The 16,630-nt window shown below is 53.3% G+C and overlaps 1 pseudogene; it reads right to left on the bottom strand.

Annotated features, from left to right (window-relative positions):
- Positions 1–16,630, bottom strand: part of LOC112530544 — a 182,245-nt pseudogene that overhangs the window by 146,649 nt on the left and 18,966 nt on the right.

Consider the following 16,630-nt stretch of genomic DNA (forward strand, 5'->3'; position numbering starts at 1 on the left):
GGAGGCTTCCAGCCCTGTTGGACCAAAAGCACTGTGCCAACTGCAGGGAAATGAGACAGCGGTGCAGAAATCCAACCGTCTCTGATTGCAAAAGCTGAAGAATGGCAACCTGGGAAGTTATTCCTAGCAAATCCACCGGTGAAATTGCAGCTAGGAGAGCAGGAGAAAGAGGTTTAGTTTCCGGTGGGCACGAGTGCCTCTTACCGCCCGGAGATGATTTTGCAACACAAGTCGGAGCTACTGCCCAACAAGAAAAGGCTTCCCTTTTGGGATCAGTTCAAGAGAGGCTGAGAAAATAAGGAGGAATACATACATGCCTGTAGATGCCAGGTTCTCCAACACCGTTCCTCTGGCAAGACTCATCAGAACAAATGGATGCAGAGAGTCAATTCAATAACACTGGAGCTAAGGGTCAAACAAGATGAACTGATTGAAAACGGTAAGTCTGGCTTACATACAAACTGGGACAAACAGTGGTGTACCCCCAGAAGTTACAGAAATCTTCACTAAGGTATGCTTAGCCGTGTGGCTATCAGGGATGCCTGGTAGAGCCAAAAAGTAGCCCTAAGTTCAAAGCAAGATCTAGGGGTAGCCCACTCAGGGTTAAGCAGTGCCCTTTGAGGATATGCAACGGGAGAAGGAGAATAGAAACCATAGATAACTTGTGGATTTCGGATTACTAATTGAATGTGAATCCATATACAATACTCCAATCTCTCTGATGAATCCATATGATCCATACACTTCAGTAACTAAGTTAGGGAATGAGTAGGTGGAGTTTGCCTTCTGCATGTGAAGGATGCCTTTTCTGCCTGGTTTGTCCAAAGGAAGCCTAAGGTGATTTGCCATTGAATAGGAGAGCCCCAGTCCGGGACAAAAAAGACTCCGTTCACCTGGACAGTGTTAGCCAGGGCTGTGAGAACAGCCCAAGGATTTTGGAGAACTGCTCAACTCGGGAGCCTGAGATTTGGGTTCCTCCATCCCACGGCGGAACTTGACTGCAGCATGTGGATGCCACAGAAACAAAGAGGGCTGTGTGCAATGGACTGCAAATGTGCTGAATTTCTTGGTTTCAGTGATGATCGACTTTCGCAACAGAAGGCACCAAGAACTCAACGGCAAGGGACCTATCTGGGATAGGAGGTTACAGCTGGACTTGGAACCTCAGGGACTGCCAGGAAAAAAGCCATCTGCCAAAGCCCTGAGCCACAAAGTGCCGAGGAACTCCGTACATTCTCAGGAATGACAGCAGGGTGCCAACCGTGGATACACGGCTACGGACTGGTGGTAAAGCCCCTTCAGGAAGTGAGGAAGAGATGGCCAGAGTGGTTGAGGGTGGTGGCTGCACCAGTGCTCAAGATTCAAGAACCTGGGACATCTACGCTAGGCCAAAGAAGAACAGTTGGAATATCTCATACAGTGTCTATACTGTTTTGGAGGTAAAAGGGGGGCACTGGCTCTCACCCCCAGGGCTTCCTGAAATACCAGGCCATCCTGGTACAGCAGGATGATGCAGAAATAACTGCAACTCATATTGTCAACCCAGCATCTCTCCTTAGCGGAACTCCCAGAGAACAAGCATTTCAAGACTGCTTGGAAACAACTGAAGCTACGCACTGTTACCAGTCGGACCTGAAAGACGAATCCTTAGGAGATGCAGAAGACACCTGGCTTACTGATGCAGGCAGGTTGGTGAGACAAGGAAACCGTAAGGCAGGATATGCAGGAACTGCTACTGACAAGGTCACCGAAACACAACCATGACCTGGGGGGACTGTCTCTAGGAAGCCTGAAATAACTGCCTTGACAAGAGCCTGACAAAGCATCTGTCCGTATAATTACGCAGTTGGGATGCTACATGCTCACAGGACCAGCTGAAGAGAGCAAGGATTGCTCACACACGAGGAAAAACAGCCTGATGTAAATCAACAAAGAGCATGGCTATCATCCATTGTCAAGGACATCAGAAAGGGAACACCGTACCGGAAACTGGAGAGAAGATGGTGGATCAGGGGGCAGAACAGGTCATTGAAGAGGGCTTTAATTCCAGACTGTAATCAGAGGTTACAAAGCACGATCCTAATACCAGCAAAGGGCTACAAGTGGGCCTATTGGGAAAGGGAACCTTCCAGGGCAACAGTGACAAAGTGACTTCCTGAAACCCCCAAGAAAAGGGGGGGATCGCTGGATGTTGGCACTAACTGATAGCTTTTGGGGGTGGCCAGAGGTATTTCCCTGGAGGACTCCTAAGGCTGGGGAAGTAACGAAAATGCTTTTACATGCTGTTAATTCCAAGGTTCGGGGTTCCTGTAGCATTCTCAGCAGATCGTGGCCCACATTTTTGCCAAGGTGGTCCAACAAAGAAGCACGTGACTGGGAATTGATTGGCAATTGCACACACCTTACAGACCACGGCCAAGGTAGAGGGGCTTACACCGGTGATACATCATACCTGCCTGAAGAAAGCACCAGGACCACAGTGGACAGCACAAGAGAAAGGACCACTGAAAATCAGGATCCGAAAGCATGGATAAGAGTTTGAGAATGGTCATTGCGACTGGGGTAGTAGTCACAGATTGGCAAGAGAAGAGCTACTTCCGAAGAACTGAGAAAATGGGCCAGGCTCTCAACAAATCCTGTTGGATATGCAGTGCCCTCCCTAAAGGGGAGGGAAAGGTGCCCGTTTATGGGATAGTGGCACTACAGTGGACCCTTCCAGGTTGGCTAGAGCACGGAAAGTGTAAGTTTGGGATAGAAGACAAGCCACAAAAGGGACCTACATTGCATTGACTAGTTACTAACTCTACTAGGTCTATTTCTGCAGACAGAAAAACTGACGGTAAAGGTGGGGTGGGGGTTGGCTGACAGAACTTGACAGGCATAGGGTGTAGTTGGGGGTGGAACCAAAGTGTGGGGTGTGATCCTAGAATCGCTAAGGAGTCACACTGGCTCTCAGAGAAGAACATACTCGGAATTGTAGGGATGGGAGCATCGTTCACTCTTCAGGAAAAGAGTGGCCAGGCCAGGCCATGTCAGTTACCTCATGGATACCACATGGTGGTTATGTGGGGACGCTCAGGCACGGAAAGCAGTACCTTTACATTGGACAGGGACTTGCACTACAGGATACTTAATAGCCCAGACCACGGTGCATGAGGAGATCCCTCGGGGACTCCTGAGGACCCCTGGGATTCAAATGAAGCGTACATACAACCCCCTAGCTATATAGAACAAGGGATACCACTGCTTTCCGAGAGCCCTTATCCCGGCTCTAGGAGTTGCCCAGCTAGAAAAAGCTAGAGTCGATATCTCTGCAACTCTGGAAATGATAGAGAATGCCACAACGGATGCATTACGGGCAATCCAGGAAGAAGTATCCCCTTTATCCAAAGCAGTGCTCCAGAATAGGATGGCACTAGACCGATTAACAGCCAAGGAAGGAGGGGTTTGCACAGTAATAAATCAGAGTCGCTGTGCTTACAGCAAGAAGGATTTAAGAATCGAGAGAGATTGATGGAAAGTTTGGGAACAGATGAAAGTCCTGCCTAGGACAAGTCAGGATGACCCCAGCTGGGAAGGAGATTTAGGGAACTTGCTTACTAGCTGGCTACTGAATCTAGGATGGTTAAAGCAGCACTTCCTAGTTTGCATCCTCTTGGTGCTGTTGGGAGGTTTTACCTGTGTCATGATGAGATGCTCTGCCTGCCTGTGCCGGAGTACTAGAAAGAAAAAGGAGATATGGAAGAGACATGCGTTGAGGCCAAAGGTGGGAAGTGGGGCATATTTTGGGACACGTAGAACAGAATAAAAATGATCTAGCAGGTAGAAGCCCTGCTAGACTATAGAAAAGGGAAAACTGAAGAGTGAGAACAGGAGCCTGCAGTTAGAAAGAGAAGGGCCTCACAGCAAGAAAAGGGAGAGTAGCTGCACAAAGTAGAAATAAGAGGCAAATAGAGAGAGTTTAGGTAGAGAGTGTTAGAAAACAAGAGATTCCAAGCACTTTCACAGACACTAGGTCAGGAATAACAGGGAGGATGAAGGCCATCGAGATAAGGACTGGAGAGCAGCTCGAAAACACGGGGCAGGGAGCTGATTAGATGTCTACAGTGCAAGTTAGTGTGAATGTTAGGTGGAGCGATCCCCCTTGCGCCAGGGAGTACGCGCACCACCAAGAAACACATGCCTGCTCTATATCCTTACCGGCTATACGGTCTGATTGCCGCACGTCAAGCCCAGAAGAGACACCTCTCTCACCTTGGGCACAGCTCACCAACCAAGAGCCAGGCCTTGCCAACTTGTTGAGCTGAGAAGGCGGGAGGGGGCCACACATCACACCAGAAGTATCCATTTCACTTGCAGCTCTATGGAGAGAACAACACCAACTAACAGGCCTGAATGAATTCGCTCACAAGATGAACAATGAGATTGTTCTTCATTAAAAAGCGTACAGAGATTCCTAAACCAAAAAGAGAACGGCAGCACTTCATATTGGCCAAACAGGTTCCTGTTCCTACGCCTCATCCTCTTACCCCAGCTTGCCTCCCCTCATCCCCTTCCCCTACTCCTCCGTGATGCTCACTGCCTTAAAGTCAGGTCACAAACACATAGGACTCCTTCCACATGACTCCAGCACAAAGGATGTCACACTTGTTTCATACACTCAAATGGACCAAGCAGTGCTCTGCAGTCTGCTACGCAGACTCAGCCCCAAAGCCTGGCTGGGCATCAGCACGTGCATCATTCTTCAAACGCCCCAGCCCAGCAGCAAGGGAACAAAGCATTGCGACAGCTGAAACAAAAATGCTCGGGGACATTCCTGCTAGCACTGAACGTGAACAGATCTACCACTGAGCAACAGGACGTGGGACAAACAGCAGAAAACAACCAACCTCAAGAACTAACTTGTTTCCGGTTGGTCCAGATGTCTGTATGCTCCCTCCCACGTCCCAGGCCAAGCTTGCTGAGCTGCTCCTCTTTTGTGCAGGACCACAACGGTGCCCATGGCATGTGGCGGCTATGAACAGCATGCCTTTTACTTGCTTTTCCTCTCTCCGTCTTCCATCACCAAACAGCACCTCCAATCTCTCCCGGCTAAAAAATCACTTGGGGAAAAAAAGAACTGGCAACCTGGCTTTTCAAATTACAACTTGATGCTTTAAAGCAGAAGCTCACCTAGCAAGGACACCTACCTTAGACAAGCTCAACAAAGTTATTCCTCTGCCTCTGCACACACGGCACGCATTTTCAGCTGCAGTAGTCAGCCCAGTTCTCAGCACAGCTTTACCATCCACAGAAAGCCAGTTCAGGGCCACCATCTTTTTCTCTCTTCTGAAACACTCTACTGCTGCAAGAAGCAACGATTACAATCACAGAATCACAGAACTGTAGGGGCTGGAAGGGACCTCTAGAGATCACTGAGTCCAACCCCTCCCCCTGCAAAACAGGCTCCATACAGCAGGCTGTACTGTAGGCATCCAGCTGGGTTTGGAGTATCTCCAGAGAAGGACAACCCACAACCTCCCTGGGCAGCCTGACTATATACCCCCCCGCCCAGAACCTCCCCACAGCCACCTATAGACCCAAATCCTCTGATTGCTCACCACAGCCCCAGATCCCCCCTAGAGTCCCCCTCAGCTCCTTATAGACCCATACGCCTTAACAGTCCCTGCACAGCCCCCGTCAGCCCCATATCCCCCTATAGAATCATAGAATCGCTAAGGTTGGAAAAGACCCACAGGATCATCCAGTCCAACCATCCGCCCTTCATCAATGGTTCTCGCTAAACCATGTCCCTCAACACAACATCCAAACGCTCTTTAAACACTACCAGGCTCGGTGACTCCACTACCTCTCTAGGCAGCCCATTCCAGTGCCTGACCACCCTTTCAGACAAGTAGTATTTCCTAACGTCCAGCCTGAACCTTCCCTCGGTGTCTTTCTTACAGTGAGGGGCCCAAAACTGGACACAGTACTCGAGGTGCGGCCTCACCAGTGCTGAGTACAGGGGAATAATTACTTCCCTGTTCCTGCTGGCCACACTATTTCTGATACAAGCCCGGATGCCATTGGCCTTTTTGGCCACCTGGGCACACTGCTGGTTCATGTTCAGTCTAGCATCAATCAACACCCCCAGGTCCATTTCCTCTACACAGTCTTCCAGCCACTCTGCCCCAAGCCTGTAGCGTTGCCTGGGGTTATTGTGGCCAAAGTGCAGGACCCGGCATTTGGTCTTGTTGAATCCCATCCCATTGGCTTCAGCCCAGCTATCCAACCTATCCAGATCCCTCTGTAAGGCCTCGCTACCCTCAGGCAGATCAACACTTCCAGCTAGCTTGGTGTCATCTGCAAACTTACTGAGGGTGCACTCAATGCCCTCATCCAGGTCATCAATAAAGATATTAAAGAGGACAGGCCCCAGCACCGACCCCTGGGGAACACCACTCGTGACCGGTCGTCAGCTGGATTTAACTCCATTCACTACCACTCTCTGGGCCCGGCCCTCCAGCCAGTTCCTTACCCAGCAAAGAATGTATCTGTCCAAGCCACGATCTGCCAGCTTCTGCAGGAGAATACTGTGCGAGACAGTGTCAAAGGCTTTGCTGAAGTCTAGGTAGACCACATCAACAGCCTTTCCCTCATCCACCAGACGGGTCACTGGATCATAGAAGGAGATCAGGTTGGTCAAGCAGGACCTGCCCTTCGTGAACCCATGCTGGCTAGGCCTGATCCCCCGGTTGACCTGCATGTGCCGCGTGATCTCCCTCAAGACAATCTGCTCCATAATCTTCCCCGGCACCGAGGTCAGGCTAACAGGCCTGTAGTTCCCCGGATCCTCCCTGCAGCCCTTCTTGTAGATGGGAGTCACATTGGCAAGCCTCCAGTCTTCTGGGATCTCACCCGTCAACAAGGAGCACTGATAGATGATGGAAAGCGGCTCGGCTATCACCTCCGCCAGTTCCCTCAGCACTCTAGGGTGAATCTCATCCGGTCCCATGGACTTGTGGCAGTCTAGTTGGAGTAGCAGGTCTCTAACTGTTACCTCCTGAATCGTGGGGGGTTTAGTCTGCTCCCCAGCCAAGGCTGCCAGGTCAGGGAGTAGAGAAACCTGAGGATAACCAGTCTGTCTTTTAAAGACAGAGGTAAAGAAGGCATTCAGAACATCTGCCTTTTCCTCATCCTCAGTCATTGCCAGCCTCATCCAGTAGAGAATGGAGATTCTCCCTGGTCCTCCTCTTACTGTTGATATACTTGTAAAAGAGTTTCTTGTTCCCTTTTACCCCAGCAGCCAGCTTGAGTTCAAGCTGGGCTTTAGCCTTTCTGATTTTCTCCCTGCACATCTTAACAACTTCTTTGTATTCTTTCTGGGTTGCCCGTCCCTTCTTCCAGAGGAGGTAGATTCTCTTTTTCTCCTGGAGCCTCAAGAAGAGTTCCCTATTCATCCACGCCGGTCTTCTTCCGCACCGGCTCATTTTGCGGCTTAGGGGGACAGCCTGCTCCTGCGCCTTTAAGACTTCCTTCTTAAAGAGCAACCAGCCATCTTGTACCCCTTTGCTTTCGAATACTGAACTCCAGGGGACTCTCCCTACTAGTCTCCTGAACAATTCAAAGTCTGCCCTCCGGAAGTCCAAGGTAGCAGTTTTGCTGTTCCCCCTCCTGCCTCCACCAAGAATCGAGAACTCTACCATGTCGTGGTCACTCTGCCCAAGACAGCCCCCAACCAGTACATCTCCCACCAGACCTTCTCTGTTTGTGAACAGCAGGTCTAACAGGGCAGCTCCTCTCTTAGGTTCTCTTACCAGCTGCATCAAGAAGCCTCCCCGCAGCTCCCAGTAGCCACAGGCCCACCTTAGCCCCGGTTCTGGGGAGCTGCAGGGGGTCTGGGGGTACCGGGAGAAGCGCTGGAGGGGTTGGGGGTGGGGGGAGCACGGTTCAGATGCTGGCAGCAGCACTGTGGCGCTGGGGGACCCGAGGCCTCCATCCGTCCCAATCCCACCACCCATCCCCCAGCCCTCATCCCAATCCCACAGCCCAACCCCACAGGGGGTCCACGGGGGAGGGGAGGGCAGTGTGCTTGGGGGACGGCGCAGGGCCCCTCGCCCTCTCCCGCTCCCGTTCTCCCGCACACCTCCGGCGGAGCTGTCCTCAGCACTCGCTCCCGTTGTGCCGCGGCTTCCGGCTCGGTGCTGCCCGGACAGCGCCGGCTGACGCCTCGCTCTCCTGCGGGGCGACCCGGGCTGCCGGTGCGGCGCTTCGCTGACGAGAGCCGCGCCTGACACTGCCGGCTCCCAACGGCCGCTCCCGCGCACGGCGGCTCAGCCAATAGGAGCCGGCGGAGCTGCCGCTGACCAATGAGACGCCGGGGGAGGGACAGAGCTGCCGCTGACCAATGCGACGCCGGGGGAGGGACGGAGCTGCCGCTGACCAATGAGACGCCGGGGGAGGGACAGAGCTGCCGCTGACCAATGAGACGCCGGGGGTGGTACAGAGATGTCGCTGACCAATGAGACGCCGGGGGAGGGACAAAGCTGCCGCTGACCAATGAGACGCCGGGGGAGGGACAGAGATGCCGCTGACCAATGAGAGCCCGGGGGAGGGATGGGCAGATGCTGCTCACGGGGAGCTCCTCCTGCCGCTGCTGGATGGTGATGCTGACAGGGCTGCAGATGCTCTGCAGGGCCAGCTCGTAGCTGGGAGCCAGGAATGGACACGGCGGGAGAGAGGAGAGAGCTGGCGGGGACCAGCCGAGGCATCCAGGAGCATCCAAAAGCCCTCACTCAAAAGCATCACAAAGCCACAGCCATAGCACGGAAGCTGCACATGATCATCAGCAGCATCCTGGATGCTGGAGATTCTTTGCTACCATACACTACGGGTGCACAGCTCTCGCTGCAAGCATCCCACAGCCAGACAAAATGGGAACAAACCCGCAGCTCTGCTGCACGCACAGCCCACAGCCATAGCCTTGCAACATGAGCTGCCTTGCTGTTGCTTGCATCCATCCCAATCCCTGGGAATGAAGACTCAGAAGGCAGTCAAGGCGTTGATCCAGCACCAGCGTGCTTTTATTCATTCACAGCCAGGAGGGCCTTTTGGTGAGAGGTCCGGTGTACACATGGGACTCATCCTTTCATGTTCAGGAGAGAGGGGCTCAGTGCTCGTGCTGCTGCCCGGTGCCTGGGACTGGAGCTCTGATTCTACGGCCCCCTCCACCAGGCTCGGCTCCTCCTGGCTGACGCTGACCTGCTCCTGCATGGAGCTGCTGCTGTCGGGGCACTCGGGCTGTGCTTGGGCTGGGCTGCACTGCAATGGTGCCCCGTCACAGTCCAGCTCGGTGACTGTTGTTTCTGGCAGGCTCAGGTCAGCGTCTTCTGCACAGCCGGGAGAGATGAGGGCTTCCACTTGGATGGTCACTTTCATTCCCTCACTGGTGTTATACGGAAGGCTTTCATCGGAGCTGCAGCGATTCGTGCTTCCTAGCAGCTCTGCATACATGGAAGCACACAGTGAACCATCGCTATACGCTCTGGCTCTTCTGCGTGGACGAGGGCTCGGTTCACCTAGGAAGGAGTAGATACACAGGCAAACAGTTAGTGGCAAACTTGCACAAGCTGAATGATGAGAGTGGTTCTTGACATTTTCTATTGCAGTGGCAGCAGGACAAAGCCAATAGGACAATAGCAACAGTAGGAGCACTGTCTCAAAAGGAACTGTTGCGCTTTTGTTGTTTCTCTTTCTCTTTTGTGTGGACTCCAAAGCCCTCGCAGAAAGCCTTCACCCTGTTGCAGTGTTACACAGTTTAAACGTGTGCCTGCTGATACAGAGGCAACACGGAGCCACAAAGGTACTCTTCCTTCCATCCTAAGTGTCAGAAGGAATCATTCTGAGACATACTGCAGTGGTGCCCATGTCCTGTCTCTTTCCAAAACTACTCGGGGATAGGCACGAGAGGGGTGTGCTCCGGCAGGTCCACATCTTGACTTCACCAGAGACACCAGATTTGGGAAAGAAAGACAGGGCTGAACCGAAGATGTTAGGCACGGGCTTGAACGCTAGCAGGAGGAACAAGCCCACTGCAAGCATGAATTCCATGGCGCTGACAAGCAGGGTTTTGACAGCTGGATGTGCACCCTTACCTGCCAGGACCACCACCTCTGTTTCCGAGGGCTCCCTGGCATCGCGCTGCAGTTGGCGTTTGCCCACAGAGGATGGTTTTCTGGGCCTGAAACAGGAACACCAACTGCACGCTGGGGATTCCTTCACCCTGCTGGGTGGACTTGGTCTGGAGGGAGAAAAGAGGGAGCGGCGTGAGTCGTGCATGGTGCAGGGTGAGGGAAGAGCTGCCCTAAGCTCTTGCCAACACTTGCTTGTTCCTAGCACTGCCTGGTTCCTGCTGAAACACAACTTAGAAGCTCGCTCTGATTCACACGGTTGACAACGGTTCCATTCCTAGAGCTCAGCCCTGGAGTCTTGCTGGATACATTCCCCTCAGCCATGTCAACCCAGATGCAGAGCATGAGAGCAGAGGCTGCACAGCTGTCCAGGACAGCATCGAAGGGAGTGCTTCGATTGAGCTGGAGGTGTAACTGCTTGCTGAGGAACCGTGCAGCCAGAGAAAAAGTTCAAAAGCATCTCTGACACGTACATTAGCAATTGGCCCCCTCTGGTGGCTAAACTGAGCCCGTCGGGCAACTGCGTGTTAGTTGAACCTCAGAGTCCAAAGGGAGGGGACATTCAGTACACCTCCACACGCACCATTAGCGTCACGTAGCTTCTGCAAGTTTTGGCACTAGCAATAGTGGAGAAAAACCCACAAAAGCCCACCCAACCAAGTCTGATAGGAAGCTGCTGAAAAAGAAAGTCCTCTTTACCTTTCAGACGGAAAGTCAATGATTGTGTGGAATTTCCCCCGCGCAGCTGCGGGGCCTTCTTCCACGTCCATGTCCCTGCTCTCTGTCACAGCGGGAGAGCTGCTGTGGCCTCCCCTCTGTGCCTGTGCCTCCTCCAGGGTGAGCAGCTTGGTGGCAGGAGAAGACACCTGCACAGACTCGGGCCCTGATGGTGAACTGCACCCTGGAAGGGAAGACCACAGCTAAGACGGAGGATCAGAAAGCAGCGGCACAGCCACCACAGTTCTGGGGGAGGTGCCGCACATCTCTCAGCCTTGCTTATCCAAACCACTGGAAAAAGAGGAGGTCAAAACCCTTTCATCAAGCTTCACCTGCACGCAAAACATCACCATGACAGGGACGGTTTTCTCATGCTCAACTTTGGGCTTGGACATTCTCCGCATCCAGCCACAGAGGATGCCATATTCTCATCTAAGCCCACAAGCCTGCTGGCCCCTCGATAGCAAAAGCGTAGCTCAACAATCCTGGAGAAGGCCTGCATTTGATCAAGGTGTCTCATCAAGACAAAGCTCATGCAGGAAGACGCTCACCTGCTCCATCTCCGATGCCTGATGTGGAGCTGGAGCAGAAGAGGACGTCGGTGTGGGTGATGAGGAATTCTACCACGTCCGACTGCCTCTGCAGTTCCTCGCAGGCAGCTCTTCCGCTGGCGCAGGCAGCCTCGTTCTGCTGGGATCTGTAGAAAAGGCAGATTGGAGAAGTCATTGACCCGAGATCGTTTCCCCACGTTTGGGCATGTGGGCAGCCAAAGGCTGTCCAGTTGGGCTCTGGAGACTTCCGCAGTGGGCAAGCACTGATGCCACTGAAGACATTCTCCCGGCTGATCAAGGACACACCAGCCCCATCTGACAAAACCAAGAGAGCACAAATTGTCCTCCTCTCCAAAGTGTGCCCGTGGGGAGAACAGATCTAAGCCTTGTGCTGAGACGGAAAAAGAAGTTTACCTGAAGAGGTTGGGAGCCCACACAATCGCTAAGTTCTTAGCGGGCATGTTTGTGATGGAGCAGCTCCCAGCGAGACAAGCCAAGTGTCTGATCAGGTACTCCAGCGTCCTGGAAAGCAAGAGCCAAACCTTCAGCACCACTGAGCACGCTGTGCTCACATTCACCAAACAAACCTCACTTCATGCCACTGCTTGTTTTTGCTTCGGAATAGCAAGTAGATCAAGCTTTCCCAAGTGCCACACTGCAGCACCAAGCCCCAGCACAGTACAGCCGCAGCCATCAGCTGCACCAGCCGTGCCCCCGTGCCCAGGAGCTGACCCAATCCATTCACCCCACGCAGCCATCAACCACTTCAACGCACACAGGCATCACGTTGCCAGCGTGACACAAACCCTGCCATCGCATCATCGCCCTCTGAAATGCAGCAGGGCTGAGCTCCCCAGACCGAAGGCAGCAGTTTTCTGACCTGTAGTGAGGTGCAGGCAACTGCTGGATGACCTCCTGCATGCTGAGCAACCGCTCCTCATCGGTACGATCACAAACAGCGTCCTGGAAGAAAGCAGAAGGGGATTGAGACACACTTCAGTAGAGATACCTGCCGCAGGGTCGGCAACTACGGGGACGGAGCGCTGTTGCTCAGCACCGAGGCGGATTTTATGCCAACAGGCAGAAAAGCTGGGGAACACAGCGGCATGCAGCTGGTGCCATAAAGGCCAAGCAGTGCAAGCACTGGGCTGCTTTACAGCCTGATCGGTTCTGCACCTCAGCTCCTCGCAATGGGCATTCATCTCCCAGTAACCTGTGCTATTAATCCCATTCCCGTTCCAGAAATAGTTGAGGAATAGCAAAAGAACAGGAATTCTCGCAAGCATTGTGAATACGGAAATGACCAAAAGTGGTATCAGTATGCTGCAGGATGTAGCAGACATGCAAGGCTACCCCACGGGGCTAACAGAAAATCAAGAAAGAAAGACCAAAAGGTGCGCAGGCGTGTGTATGGGACAGACCACGCCAAGAGGCCCAGGGAAGAGGGACATGAAGGCCAATGCCTTGTGCTTACCGAGAACTTGCCATGCAGCTGCTCGGGCAGCAGAGGGCTCGGGAGCTCCCTGAAGTACATCTTGCACAGGGAGCTCACGCTGTGAATGTCCCGGACGGTGAGCTCCGGAATCTGCTCCGACTCAAAGTCATGGCTGGAGAGAAGGACACAAAAACAGAGGGCTTGGAGAAAGAGGAAAACAACTCCAAAGCAAGACAACATACAGTCCAGAAGCACTCTTACCGCAGCTTCTGGATCTTGGACGCCACGCCGGACAGGCGGTAGATCCCCTGCACCACGCCGTGCTGCTCAATGAACTCAGCGCAGCTCTGCACGACCTGGGGGACTACAGAACAAGGGCCAGTGCTTAGCTGAGCTCCTGATTCAAGTCCTGCTTCAGCCGCTGCCCCTGTCACATCCCATCCAATAAGCCCAGCCGGGCTACTGCTTGCCTCCTCCGTAGAGGAGAAAAAAGGCTGTCGCAGACGGCGCAGACAGGCAGGAGCCGGGGACAAAACTGGACACGGACGTGTTCTTGGCTTTCAAGAAATGCCAGGACCTGCCAAGCAGTCTGCAGAAAGTAATTCTGGGGAAGCCAGAGACACTGCCACAAGTCCCATCACAGCTCCCACCGCAATGGAGGCGTGAGACCTCATGTCCAGAAGAGCTAGGAAACTGACGCACTACACTCTCTTGGGCCAAAAGGCTTCCTTGGTTTTCAGGCTAGCGTGGCATTGGCTTACACCTTTGGCTTTAAGCAAATACAAGTGTGCCGGCCTCCTCTGAGCATTAGCCTCAGCTTCCCTTGCAGCCATCAACTCCCATTTCACGTTTCTCCACCGCTATCAACCTGCCCCTTGCTAGACATGATCTCCCTTTCTTTCATCTTTACATGCCCAACAGAGAGAGGAAGCTCTCAGGAACGGGCTGTTCCTTACCATCACGGCCAGAGTGGAGAAGATGCTCTCCCAGGTCACAGCCAAACAACCCTTCCTTCTCCTTCTCCTTCTCCAGCTCCCGCTGCTTCGGTTCCCTTGGGCGGGCCTTCACGAAGGAACGAAGGAAGCTGAGGAGCTTGCCATGCTTCTTTGGCACTGCACAACACAAGGAAGAAACCAGTTCATTTCAGGTTGGGCTCAGTGCGACCAGGCTGAGCGGAAACACATGCTACAGAGCGCGTCAAAGCGGCAAGAACATTGCCAACACTGCATTCTACAAGGATTCGAGCATTTGCCCAAGCCCTCATTCTCACTGCCTACAAAACAGCAGCCCTACGCCCTGTGGGATGCAGGAAGGATCATCAACACAGAGGAGAACGTGGGATGGATCAAGGAGGTATTCAACACAGAACACACCCAGAAAAAGACTCCATTTGAATTCCCCGCGCCATCACATGTAACATCCGTACCTGGCTTTGGCGCTGAATTGATGAGGGCCTCAGGAAGTTTTCCGTTAATGAGCTCCACGCACTCTCCAGGGAAAAACCCAACCTGGAACAAGAACAAAAAGAGGGATGGAATACTGAGTGCAGCATTTATCAGGCCTCAACTGTTAAACCAAGACAGAATGGCCCGCAGAAAAGTAACCCTCATTCAACATTTGCAGCCAGAAGACCTACAAAAGCAATACTAGTTCCGGAGAAGATGGCTCTGTCTTCCGTGCTTGTGCTAAGGACAGAGGTGGTCAACTTCTGACTGCATATGGAGCACGAGAGGCTCTTGCTTCTAAGTCACATGAGGAGACAGTTTCCCACCCAAGCCCAGAGCCAAAGGGAAAGTCCTCTGACAGCGACACAGGGAAACTGTTGACGTCCAGAAGCCACCCTGTGCAGGCAGAGCAGCTCGAAGCTGACGTTCCTGACTCGACTGCAGTTGTGCCCACGAGTCTGAAGCTTGGGCCTACCTGAAAGCCATGCTTGCCTCTCCACCAGGGGCTCTGCTCCTTTGCTGGCATAGCAAGAACGCACACCAGGTCTCCCACCTGCAAGAGATTGCAACATCAATCCCAGCGTCAGCACAGCTGGGAGGAAAGCACAGCTGAAATGGCACCCTTCTTCTGCACTGCCAAAGAGCGCACAGCTTGAGAGCAATTGCACCGGGGCAGCTCTTCAGGCATTTCCCGTGGGAAAGCTGAACGTGGAGGTACAAGAGTCACTGCCTTACACACCACACAGATGAGGATATTCCTCATGATTCGTTCACACGTCCCTATACTCTTCTGTCCGTGACAACAAGGAATGCCTTCTTTAACTGCTTACCTCCAAGGAGAGCTCATCCGCTGCCTGGGCAACGTAGCTCTTGATCACGTGGGCAGCAGCAATAGCTGGAATATTCAAAGATGACTCCTCACGGACCAGCAGGGGCTTCCCCTGCTTCTCAGGCTGAAACAGAGAGCACAGGCCATGGTGAAGAGCTAAGGACAAACAAAGAGGATCTCAGGGTGACATAACACTAGCAAGGCAATGAAGCTTTTAAGCTGACATCTTTAGTGACACCAAGAGAGCCGGAAGGATGCTCTCTCTCTTGAAAAGCAGGAGAGCACACCGGTGGCTCACACTGCTGGCTCAAGTCAGGGAACAGAGACCAAGCAGAGCTTCACACTGTACCTCCGTCAACGCCCGGTCAGGCCCACGGCTGATCTCGCTGCTCGCGATGCCCATCACAGCAGGCGCGACAAGCTGCAACAGAAAAGAAACACATTTCCTGTGCTCACACAGCACTGGATCAAGAGACTTCTTCAGAACTACTTCTAGAAACAACCACTTTGTGCAGTCTATTCAAACGGGACAGCCGTTGCAATACGCAGCATTGGACCAAGTCGCTGTCCCTCTGCTAGCAGATGGGGACTCTGGCACAAAGCAGCAGATGCATTTGCCCGCAGCACGCTGAGAGCGCAGTAGCAGGCCAGGGAGAGGTGTCACTGCTGGGGCTGGAGCTGCTCCCCAGCCCCCGGCTCCCAGCAGCAGCCTCACCACCAGCACCGGCCGCAGCCTTGCCCATGCATTTCCTCTGCCTGCATCTCTGTTGGGCTCCCTACAGCTGTCGGGCACACTCACACAGCCAAAGCATGCACGCTTCTGCCCCTGGCTCACGTTGTGCAGCTCTGCACAAACTGCGGCTAGGGCTATTTGCCTAAGGGATTGCCTTCCTTCACACTAGCTGCTCCCAGCACTACAGGCAGCATCCTGCTGAGGGTTCAGCTGGAGAGGAAGTGGAAAAAACCCACACGTGACCAGAGCTGCATTTCAGCTGGACGAGGCTGAGTTACTACACACGGTGTGACTAAACACGGGCTGCTGAACCATGTGGCAATACAAAACATGGCACGTACCTGGCAAGAGATCAGAACAAGGGAGAAGAAGATCCTCGAACCTGCAGCCGTTCCTTGTAAGTTTGCTCTGATCTTCCACGAGCAAAAGCTGCACCAAGGGAGCAGGCGGAGGGTGGGGAGGGGAGGGAGAAAGAGCAGGTCAGTGAGCTTGCACAATTGAGCAAAGGGAAGAACCAGGGAAGAACCCTGGCACAAATGCCACCTTGATGGATGGCTTTGGAATGGATGGCCCGGGGGAAAATGGCCTCTGACGGTCAAGACTAAGCAATATGATCCTAGGAGCTCCGCCAGCCAGAACTTCTCAAGCCCTCAATGCCCACCCGTCTATCCCGCACCGTCTCAGCTTACCTACAAGGCGCTGCACAAGACGGGATGAAGACGAACGGACTCAATCAGTGCACAAGTGCAAC

The sequence above is a fragment of the Gallus gallus genome, chromosome Z, assembly GCF_016699485.2.
Source record: "Gallus gallus isolate bGalGal1 chromosome Z, bGalGal1.mat.broiler.GRCg7b, whole genome shotgun sequence".
NCBI lineage: Eukaryota > Metazoa > Chordata > Aves > Galliformes > Phasianidae > Gallus > Gallus gallus.